The sequence below is a fragment of the Bidens hawaiensis genome, unplaced genomic scaffold, assembly GCF_021521415.1.
Source record: "Bidens hawaiensis isolate Kalapana, Puna unplaced genomic scaffold, B.hawaiensis_p1.1 tig00025587_1, whole genome shotgun sequence".
Lineage (NCBI taxonomy): Eukaryota > Viridiplantae > Streptophyta > Magnoliopsida > Asterales > Asteraceae > Bidens > Bidens hawaiensis.
Window position 1 is genome coordinate 320,465 of NW_027494093.1, and position 10,832 is coordinate 331,296.

Below are 10,832 nucleotides of genomic sequence, written 5' to 3' on the forward strand. Positions count from 1 at the left end.
GCTGACATGTAATGGCTAAAACTCATACTTCCATATAAAAACGCGCGACAACGAGGCGCAAAAAAGGAATAGTGAAAAGTCATCGCGCGTGTCAGCATAAACAAGATACTGCGAAACCACTTACAAAATAGGACTATGGTTAAGTGAATAATTTCCTTACAACCTTGTTCTTATTTTAACGTGCAAGCATATCTAATATCTATACAAGCAAACATGAAGAGATGAATGGAAATGCGCAAGATGTGAAAAAGGGAAAACAAATTTCATTCCTTTGCGTTGAAATTTACAAGTATGATGAGTTACAAATTACAAATAAAAATAAAAACATGAAGGGCTTCTCAAGTCTCCACGTTGACATTAGCCTCTTCATCATCCTCATCATCGCCCTCGGCATCTGGCGCAGCCTGCTCCTCTTCATCTCCAAACTGACCATAGTCAAGTTCTTCCTCCTCATTGGAGTCTTCTATCACGACGGTGTCAGGAGCAGATTCTTTCGCCGCGCCAGAACCGCTGGCAGGGGCAACATCCCCCGCGCCACCATCATCGCCACCAGCCCTCTCGCATTCATCGAGCAACTTCTTTAGCGCGCCGAGGTCGGGCTGGTCAGCAAGCGCAGCAATCTGCAAATCAATAGAAAAGTATTGAGTACAAAACACTTGAAAAATTAATCAAGTAAAACTCATTAAGGTCAAGGTACCTGCATAAGGATGGGGATGGGAGTATTCATATACTTCTCCCCCACCGCGGCCATGTCCGCGCAGGCCGCGTCGCTCTTGTAAGGGTACTCGGATGGGTTCTTCTTCAACATGCCATATTCATACCCATCCGTAAACCCTTCAGCTCGACCCACCAAGCGCGCGGCAGCATTGCAGTCCATCACAAGGGCCTGAAACTCGGCGGAATATTTCATCGCCAAAGCGCAACGAGTCATGCCCTGTGACACCAGCCATTGGCGATCCTGCGCGAGGCCAGCAACAGACGTCTCGAGGGCAGGAACCTGTGAGTTTAATAACTCAACAGTTTCCTTGGTCTTTTTTAGCTCCTCTTTATCAGACGCTGCTGTCGCCAATATTTTTTCTTTCTCCGCCTGCGCAGCATCAAGTGCTTCCTGGCTGGACGCTGCCGTCGCCAAGGCCTCATCTCTATCGGCCTGCGCGGCCGCCAACTCCTTCTTCAGGCGCGCGACCTCACTCTCCAGTGATGATTTCTCAGTGATACTCTGGACGATAGCTTGGTCACGCGCCTCAGCCTGCTGTTCCAAGACACGCACTCTCCGCGCGTACTTGGCAACTTCGGCCTCCGCCACCTGCTGCTTCTCCCGCGCAGCCTGGAGCTCATGCCCGCGCTTAATAAAGGCGGTGTTGGCACTTGCTCTATTTTCGCTGAGCTCCGCCTGGAGTTTCTCAGCTCGTGCGCGAGCATCAGAAAGGTTCCAGGCAGCCACCTTAGCCTCTTGCTGGGCTGCCACAAGAGCATCGCGTACTTTAATATAATCGCGATGAAGCTCTTGGGAGGCAGCAAAGAAAGCTGACCCAGCGAAAATGTGATCGTTGAGCAAGTCAGCGCGGGTGCGCTCCTCCTGATACCTCCTTTCAGTAGGAGGCACGGCATGAGCCCAGAAGTCCTCGCATACGCCCATGGATTGGAAGGAACTGTCTTCATTAATATTCCATCTCGGGCGATAAACGTGGTCACCTTCCTACAAAACACAAGAAATGTTCTAAGTCATAAAACATACTTATATGGAGGTACGCGCAGCGGAGCAACAAATTAAAACATACCTGCGGGGATGAAGCAGAAAAGTCAGCGCCAGCCCCACCAGAAGTCTGCGCTGCGAAGTCTTGTGGCATCGCAGGGCTGGCGCGGTCTCCCAAGGAGTCTTCAGCTTGAGCCCCCTCATCCTCCTCATCTTCTTCAATAGGCCTCTTCTCCTGCGACCTGGAGGGCTCCAAACCAGCCTCGCGGAGAGGGCTGCGCGTAGGAGGAGGCGAGGGAGGTCTCGACGCCGCCAGTTCGGCGCGCAATACGGCTTCCTGCTCCTTTGTAATCCCAATAAGGGGAGACTCAGCACTAGCAGGAGCAGGACCAGAACCAGCGGCGCCGGCAACGGCGCCAGGAGTGTCGCCAGCAACTTGTACGCCAGCTACAACTCCTATGAACAAATCAACAAGGAAAATTGGTTTACGACTGGATCCAAAAGAAAAAATTCAGGAGACAAATGTGCAAAACATACCTTGGCGCAATTCTGTTCGCGCGGCGAACATCGCCATAAAGTTCATTCTACCCTTCTCAGAGGGTAGAACGGGGGACTTCGAAGCAGACCCCGGCGCAGCCTCAGCACCTTGTGGCGCCTGCGGCTGATCTGCAACCGTCGCCGGTCCTGCAAACATTCAAAGGAGCAAAGGTTTAATAATAATTCAATCAGATGAAGATAAACAAACTATACCTGTCGCAGGCGCGGCACTGCTTCTCTCTTCAGCCGCGCGAACGGAGGAGGTGACGCCACCATACCTCAAGTGGACAGGAGGTCTGCCCACTTTTACAGGCAGGGAAGCTAAAGAACCCATGGTGGTAAACACCTGGGTTTCCTTAGGTCCCTTCGTTTGAGCATGGGGATGAGCGACAGGGGTGTCATCTTTCTTTTGTCTCTTACTGCCCCCTGCGCCTGATTTCCCCTTAGCTTTGCGCTTTAGTAGGGGCGCCTCCTCTTCCTCCTCCTCCTCCTCCTCCTCTGCGAGCTCCAGCTCGTAGTTCTCCAGCGCATCTACAATACATGTAACACAAGTGTTAGCAAAGTTTGGTATTCTCAAGGAATAAACATAAGTGTGAAGGCTTACCAGGCGCGTCGCCATCAAAGTCAAATTCCAGATCCACTGGGATGAACATGTCATCGAAGCGATCTGGGAAACAAACCTCCCCAGCGCCAAGCGCGACGGAGCCACCCTCCACTTGATCATCATAAGCGGCGTGGATATAATCCTTGGTGACTGCGCAAAAACAAGTCAACTGATATCAGAAAAAGAATTATGTTCGCGCAGAAAAAGAAATAAAGCAATGAAATAAACTTACACAACCCGTCGACTTGGATAACGGGCTCAAGCGCGCTGTCGGCCCATAGCTTACTCATGCCGACCCCCACCAGCGCCTCCTCGCAAATTTTCTTCGCGGGGGATGGTTCATCGGTCTGCTTCTTAACCCAGGCGCCAGTTGGGTTCTTAATAACATCCGCATCCGCGGGCGCAGAATCGATTGCGCGCATCGTCATGCGGATGGGGATTACACCGGCCCTAATGTAGAAGAACCTCTCAGACCAGTCATGAAGGCTCTTGAATGAAACAGTGGAGCACTTCACCTTCTGACTGCGAGGAATAAAAGAGAACCAATTGTCTTGGATCTTGGCCTTATAAAAATACTGAAAGCGCCGAGGGGTAGGCTCCTCGCGCTGGGATTTGCACATGAACTCAAAGTGAGTCATGCGCACGAGTCCAAAAGGATGGACTTGGGATATATGAATCCCATAGAACTGCAGCAGTGCACCCACAAACCTTGTAATCGGGAGACGAAGGTTGCAGTGGGTGAAAAAATGGCTATATAAGTATATATAACCGGCAGGCGGATCCACCGCCGATTGCCCGGCCTCAGGCAACATGCAGCCAAACAGGGTGGGAAAGCCCTGAGAGGCGATAAGGCTGTCAAGATCAGCCTGCCTCAATTTGCAGGGGATTTCATTCCACCTCCTCACCACCTTGGTCCTCCTTACCTCCTCCGATGAGCCCTCAGCAACCTTCTTCCCCTTGCCTTTCTTCTTCAACGTCGACATCACTACGGATTTAACGCGGCGTTTTCGGGAGACGATTGAAGTGATCGACAGGTTCGACGAGTCCGAGCTATCAGACATACAACTGTCAAATCTAACAACGGAAACTTCTGAACAACAGATATTTCAGAAGACAAAGAAAGAAAAAATCAGAAGAGAAAACAAGAAGATGAAGGATAAAGAACTCCAAGGGCTGGCTTTTATAGGCCGAGGAGAGAGAAATTTGGGTGCTGAACGGACTTCACGCGCCCCCACTCGCAGGTAATAGCCAACGCGAGCGCGACACGTGTCCCTGACAACTGTGTGAGAGGACACGAAAAGAAAATTACGGCGGGTGCCAGACTTCACGCGCCCCCACTCGCAGGTCTTGGCCAACACGAGCGCGACACGTGTCCCTGACAGCTTGTGAGGGGACACGAAAGGCAACTGTAGCACCTCGAGCACACGAAATGTCTGACACGTCTCCATCACTGACCCAAGTCAGCAACCGTCACGTACATGGACGATTCGTTTCAACCAAATGGATAGAACTTCGCGCAATGATGGAAACAACCAAGAAAATGACAAAACCCCTTTTAAAAGACCAAATCAGTAAGTCTAATATCTATCTTACCGCGCTCGCGCGAGATAAGACACACATTAGACTGGGGGGGCTTGAAGAGGTATGTACCCGCCTCAACACCGAGCAAGGCGGGTCAACCCACAAGATAAACATATTATGAAGGCACAAAGCCAAAACCTATGCGCATGGCGCATACAAAACATGCTCAGGCATCATATGCCCAGGCACACATATGCTCGCGCATCACATATGCGCGCGGCGCATATCACATGCTCGTGCATATCACATCTGCCCAGGCACACATATGCTCGCGCATCACATATGCGCGCGGCGCATATCACATGCTCGTGCATATCACATCTGCGCATGAAATATCTGCGCGTGAGAATAAAGAGAAGACCTCGCGCATCCTCAGGATGGGCGCATATCACACATGCACATAATCGACCTCGCCCTTATCCAAATCAGGATTAGGGCAACCTTGATTGTGCACGTCAGACAACCTTCCAGAAGGCATCTTTTTAAGGAATAAGAATATGCTGATGTTGACAGCTGCCAAATGAAAGGTCGACAACTCAGCATGACACATGTGCTACCACGTGATTACAACCAACGAGAAAGCGCCAGGTGTCCCAGAGGACACGTGGCGCAGTGCGATTGGAGGAGGCCAACGAGGTTGAGCCTAATCAGTGGAAACCCTAGCACTATAAATACAGCATCAACTCCACTTTGATGGACACATTCATACTCAATCATTGACAGTTACAAACACATTGATTCACATTGAAGCATATTCAATCACACAATCATACAGAGTAACATACAGTATTCAGCTATTAAGCAATACTCTCCCAATTCCCTTACTCTCACATTATTATCTTCTCCTACACATACTTATTCTCACGCCGGAGGGTTACCCCAAAGAGGACCTCTCTGTCCCTTTCTGAGGGGTAAGTAACGGCGCTGTTCATTTTGTAGGTGGAAGAACACTGATCCAGAAGAACCATCGGTGAAATAGTATAATCACACCCGAGGAAAGTAGATCTGCTACCAGTGAGTAGATCCACGTTTCTTCAAACAGTTTAGTCAGCATGTCAAAATCAGTGATCTTTTTACTCTTGTCAACTTGACTTCTAATAGTCAACAACAGTTTCTTAACATCTTTTGTTTTCAGGTTTCTGAAGAGACGAGACGAATGCAGGAAGACAAGATTTTAATGAAAGCAGATTGGATTTGAATTCTCATGATGGAGAAACAGAAGATCAAGAACAAAAATCATTCCTTTTGTATTAAATTTTCTTTTAATATGAGAAAGAAAGTGAAAGAAATGATATTGTTATTGGGCAAATAGAAGATTGGGATATATTGTTTCAGTTTATACCGGTGATGCATGTTTTAAGGTATACTTTGACTTTTCAGGTCAACAAATTCTGAGATTTTATGCATTCATTTATAAATCAGGTCTTTTTTTTAGTTTTTATTTTATATATTTCTTTTTTGGGTATGTTAAAATACACAAGAAAAAGAAAATGAAAAAGAACTGACATTATTTTTAGAACAAACATCAAGCTCCAAAACTATCCAGAAAATATAAATTCATAAAAACAAATTGTTTTATAACAGGATCTTCAATTTCTTGCATCGAGGCTTTTTTTTATCGTCATTCCTTTATAGCAGCAGTCTCCTCTTCGTTAAAATAATCGTGCCTGCAAGTCGATATTGTATAAACTTGTAACAAGTTTCATCTCAACATAGATTTCAAAATTAAAAAATTTGACCACAAAAGTCAAAGCTCGTCTCTTCTTTGACAAAGTTAACTTATAGTTACCGATTGCAAAAGACCAGAACTGTAAACTTTTTTGCTTGCAAGGTCAAACCTTATGGCCATTTTCTTTAACCAATTTTATTAATTTATTCATCTTTTTCCATTCTTTTCTACACGTGAAAACTGAAAGATACAAAATGATACAAATTGACTAAAAAGTCAACTTTGATCCAATAGTTTTGACTTTTTGATTTACCGGATTTTCCGAGAGAGTTGATACAACCCTGTTCCAGCCATAGCAACATTTACACTAAAAAGGTTCCAATTTTTCTGTAACAGAAAGTATAAAACATGACCAATAAGTCAAAATCAAGAAAAAAACACAAGTTTGAAAAATTAAAAAATGGTAAATGTATATATTGAAATTTTTGATGGTACAGATAGGCCGATAAAGTGTAAGAATTTGACTTACCGGGGTGATTACCATGCTGTACCGAGACCAGATTATTCCAGTGGCTGTGACAGCTGTTATTAAATGTAAGTTAAGTATGGAGCTTTTTAAAGAAATAAAATATTTGCAGAAAAAAGGAAAAATAAAATACCAAATTGTTGTTTCTCTGGTGGCTTGGCAAAATCTGCAATATTAGCTATGCTGATTCCCCATTTAAAAGTCGGAGCCCAAAAATGAACTACAAGAACATATTAGTCAATTAATATATATATATATATAAGCATATACACAAATGGTCAGTGAAACAAAGAAATTTAAGATATGGATTTTTGACTCTTACTTAAAATGACCCATTACCCAACCCTACTTAACACACATCTTTGAAAGCTTTAATGTTTTTCTATGCACATAATTTATTATTTACTGATGAGCGTTTTGTTGTACTAGACCCCGATATTATGGTCACATGGTATAGCTGATGGAACAGTTTTGTTTGAAGCTGGGCAAGCGGGCCCACCGTTCCTTCAACACGTAGGCATGAACTGTGAATTTAAGGTACTACTCACTCTTGATTCATGAAATTGAGTGTTGAAAGTTTTGTTCTAATTATATTTTTAATCGCAACAATAAGTTGAAGGACATTTTAGGCATTTTATAGTTAGAACATTTTCTCAAGGTTTTCGTTACCTAGCCAGTCATCTAGCAGGCCACCTTAGCGGTCTACGGAGCCGTTTTGAAAACCGTATCATGTCATAAACATTTTAAAAACGAATGTTATACATATAGTAAATTTAAAATAAAATATGACGGGTAAGCTACAGTTTTCGTTTCTATGGTGTCACACTTTTCGTCTTTTTCACTAACTGGTGTAAAAAATATCGTTAACTTTTTACAAAAATGAATATTTTGCCTTACAACTAAAATATGACGGGTAAGCCAATTTGTAAAACGTCAACAAAATTTTTAACTATAGTCAGTGAAAGGACGAAAAAATGTGACACTGTACGAACTTCATGGACATTTTTTTACTTACTGAAGTTAAAGGACGAAAGTTTAAGTTATTCCATACATAACGTAAAGGACGGGATTGTAATTTACTGTTTTTTTTTTAAACTTTTGTGTGGATTTAAGTTTTAGTCTGAAAAGCCTTTAATAAATAAACAAAAATTAATTCAAAAGTAGTAAATTAATCCTAAAACGAGATCTTGAGGAAAAAAAGGATTTGAAATCTAGTTCGACTACCCGGCCCGTTCAACCGGTCTGACGGATTCAAATACACTCAATTGGACTAGTTATATAGCTAGTTCCCAGTCTGGTCCGGTTTTGAAAACACTATAACTTTATTAACTACACAGTTCTCAAATGACAGGCATATCCGGGTCTTGCTCATTCTCTAAACAGTCAGGAGCTCCAACACCTGGAATCATGGATCAAATCACGTTTACAAAGTTCTTGATGAAGGTTTGACTTTAGTTGACCTTTTTACATGTATGCCAACATTATTGAATTTTGGTAAGATATGATTATGAGGTCAAGCTGATTTCTTTTGAATATCAGCAAATATATAAATTCTTGAATTTGATGGAACACTCTAATTTTACAACTTAATAATTAGTTGATGTTGAAATGATGATATAATTGTTATGAATAATTCTCTTTGTTATAGAATGCATAACCTGCACATATCTATGTTGGTTAGTAATCAAAGGTGAACATACTAAGCAGGTCGTAACGGGTCGGTGGATAGTTACAAATGGGTTGCACGATATTTATACCTTTTAAGCATAATAATTACAAATATAAGCGGTTTCACATTTAACACATGTAACTAAAATGAAAAAGGAAATGAAATCCGTGTCATTCAATGAACAAACTGGAGAGGACTAGGGTCGACAGTGGCATAGGATAGAAGCTCAGGATTACACTCTCCATTTCATCCAGACTCAATGTGACTATAGCTTCAACACCACTACCTGTTAACGTTTCATTCAACGCCACACGTCTTACAATTCCATTATTCATTGCATAAAACCATATTGGTTTTCCCCAACCGAAATCCAACTCATACGCTCCACTGTTCAACAAGCTTGTAGCCACTAAGCAGTCTCCTTTGGCTGTCACGTCCATCAGTTGGTTTGATGCTCTCAAAATCTCATTTCTCCCCTTTCATGGACTCGATGTGAGTATCGTTTATCTTCGCTATTGATTCTCTTTGTTGACCCATCAGGGTTGGCAGATCTAATTGGCAACCGAGAAAGCAGATTGTACCCGCTGCTATAACAAGGTTACCAATGGATTCTTCAGGCAAAGGCGGCGATGCCCTTTTTCGGAGATCCACCATTGACAATAAAGCATGAGGTGACTGTGGACCAAATGATCTTACTTTTGTTGCTGCTTCAGCTGCAGCCTTCCAAATTATACAAGTTGTGGCCTCCGTACGACTTGGTGGATGTGTTGAGCTTGCGCTAGTAACCGGTTGTGCCTTGAGCAAAGCCAAAGCATTGGAATCGAACACAAATCTTTTAGTACTAAGCGTTTTGGTAGCCTATAACTTGGAAGGCAATGAGTATTCTAAACATGGATTGTTAGGAAAGATCTCAGCACCAACAAAACTTGGTGAAATAGTTTCTGGTGAACCTCTAGCTGCTGCGGCCCATGCTTTCATAAGCATATAATGTGTGTGTCCGTCAATGATCTTGTGAGACGTAGTAGTCAAAAGCCCAATCCCGCCACACTTAAAAATATTGACCTGGCAACACATCTCAAGTTCAATGCACTCGTTTATTCAAGACTCATATCCTAATCAACTATGTATATAACATTATGGTAGATTATTAGTAACTTGGGACCCGTACTTTTTCGTAGGATATTATATGCTAAAAATTACCTGAATACGTATGATGTAATTTCCTATCGAAGAGTTTGTAGTGTTAGGATTTTCAGGCAACAACCCTCTCACTTTTTCGTCATCTGGATGCCTTAGAAAATCTTGGAGTGTCTGGTTGACTCGAGCCTCCGTATAATAAATTCCTTGATCGTTACATTCAATCTGCAAGTTGTCCTTCACCATTCCAGCAAAAGGATAGAATCTTGTTAGAATAGCCGATAAAGTCTCTTTAAGATGTTTTGACCTTTTGTTCACAACATCTGCGACACTATCGTTGTTGGTATTAGGAATAAAAAAGGCTAAGGGGACGTAAACATCAACCATAAACTGGTCTAAGATTGATAACTTGAAGGTTCTCAGATGCCGGGGAGTTGGCGAAGATGGTTTGATGGTTTCTCTTGAAATTATTTCAAGATCAACCTTCGTATTGCTATCCGACAATCTGCACAAATGGTAATAAACCACAACCTATGTATGAGATACATGTTTACACAAAAAAATGATCAAAGTTGTCATTTCTAAGTTCTAACCCGTTTGATGATTCACTAGCGTTTAGGATTCTCGAGGAGCTATGAAAGTGACCATAATATAAGGATGAAGACCGCGCTTGATGATATTGTTGAGAATTTAGGAAACCCCGGGTTGCTTTATAGGCTGAGAACAATGACTTCATTGTCTGTCTATCGATGATGATCGGTTTCACCATACACTCTTCACTTTAAGGATATCCCAAACTGTTGTAACTTGACTTGTATGATATATTATATTGTCAATGATGATGACTGACCTGTTGCTGTATGAATAACAAACAAATTAGCTTCTTGACATGTGATGGTCTTTCCAAGTGTGCTGCTTATATATCTTAATATGAACGTGTAACGTGTCTAACTTTGTTTCTGTGAATTATAACTAAGTTCACTTGTGTAAAAGTAACTGCAATTGTTTAGGCAAATGAAAATTTAACAATTCATAATTATTGAAGTTTGGTGACCATATAGTACTCGATCATTATCTATTTGTACTATGTTCACATGGCCAGTTGATGGCAATCCCTTGATTCAATTTATGATATGACAAATGATAAGATACACATTCATCTCACTTTTCCATCACATGGTGATTTATTAGTCTACGAGATTAATGAAAAGCATGTGAACATTATGATATGTATGAGCAAGCTCAGAGTCACATGTTAATGGTTACCTAAAACGGAAAACTGCCAACTGCACAACAACAAGCATTTATGTCTCGAAATTCTTAAATGCAAATATACAAACACATTGTAACGACGGCTCATTACGTTATCGACGTGGTACCGCACTCACTATATAGCTTACAATACAAAAAAAA

The 10,832-nt window shown here is 42.5% G+C and overlaps 1 long non-coding RNA gene and 1 pseudogene across 2 annotated transcripts; both read right to left on the reverse strand.

Annotated features, from left to right (window-relative positions):
- Positions 1 to 5,955: 5,955 nt before the first annotated feature.
- On the reverse strand, positions 5,956 to 6,684 carry LOC143571826 (uncharacterized). The gene is made up of 3 exons (XR_013142164.1): positions 6,617 to 6,684; positions 6,401 to 6,474; positions 5,956 to 6,085 (listed from the first exon to the last, which is right to left on the reverse strand). It is a non-coding gene; the product is annotated as an uncharacterized LOC143571826 (long non-coding RNA).
- Positions 6,685 to 8,399: 1,715 nt separating this feature from the next.
- On the reverse strand, positions 8,400 to 10,331 carry LOC143571827 (stemmadenine O-acetyltransferase-like; annotated as a pseudogene). The gene is made up of 3 exons (XR_013142165.1): positions 10,013 to 10,331; positions 9,483 to 9,924; positions 8,400 to 9,344 (listed from the first exon to the last, which is right to left on the reverse strand). The product of XR_013142165.1 is annotated as a stemmadenine O-acetyltransferase-like (transcript).
- Between the last annotated feature and the right edge of the window lie 501 nt (positions 10,332 to 10,832).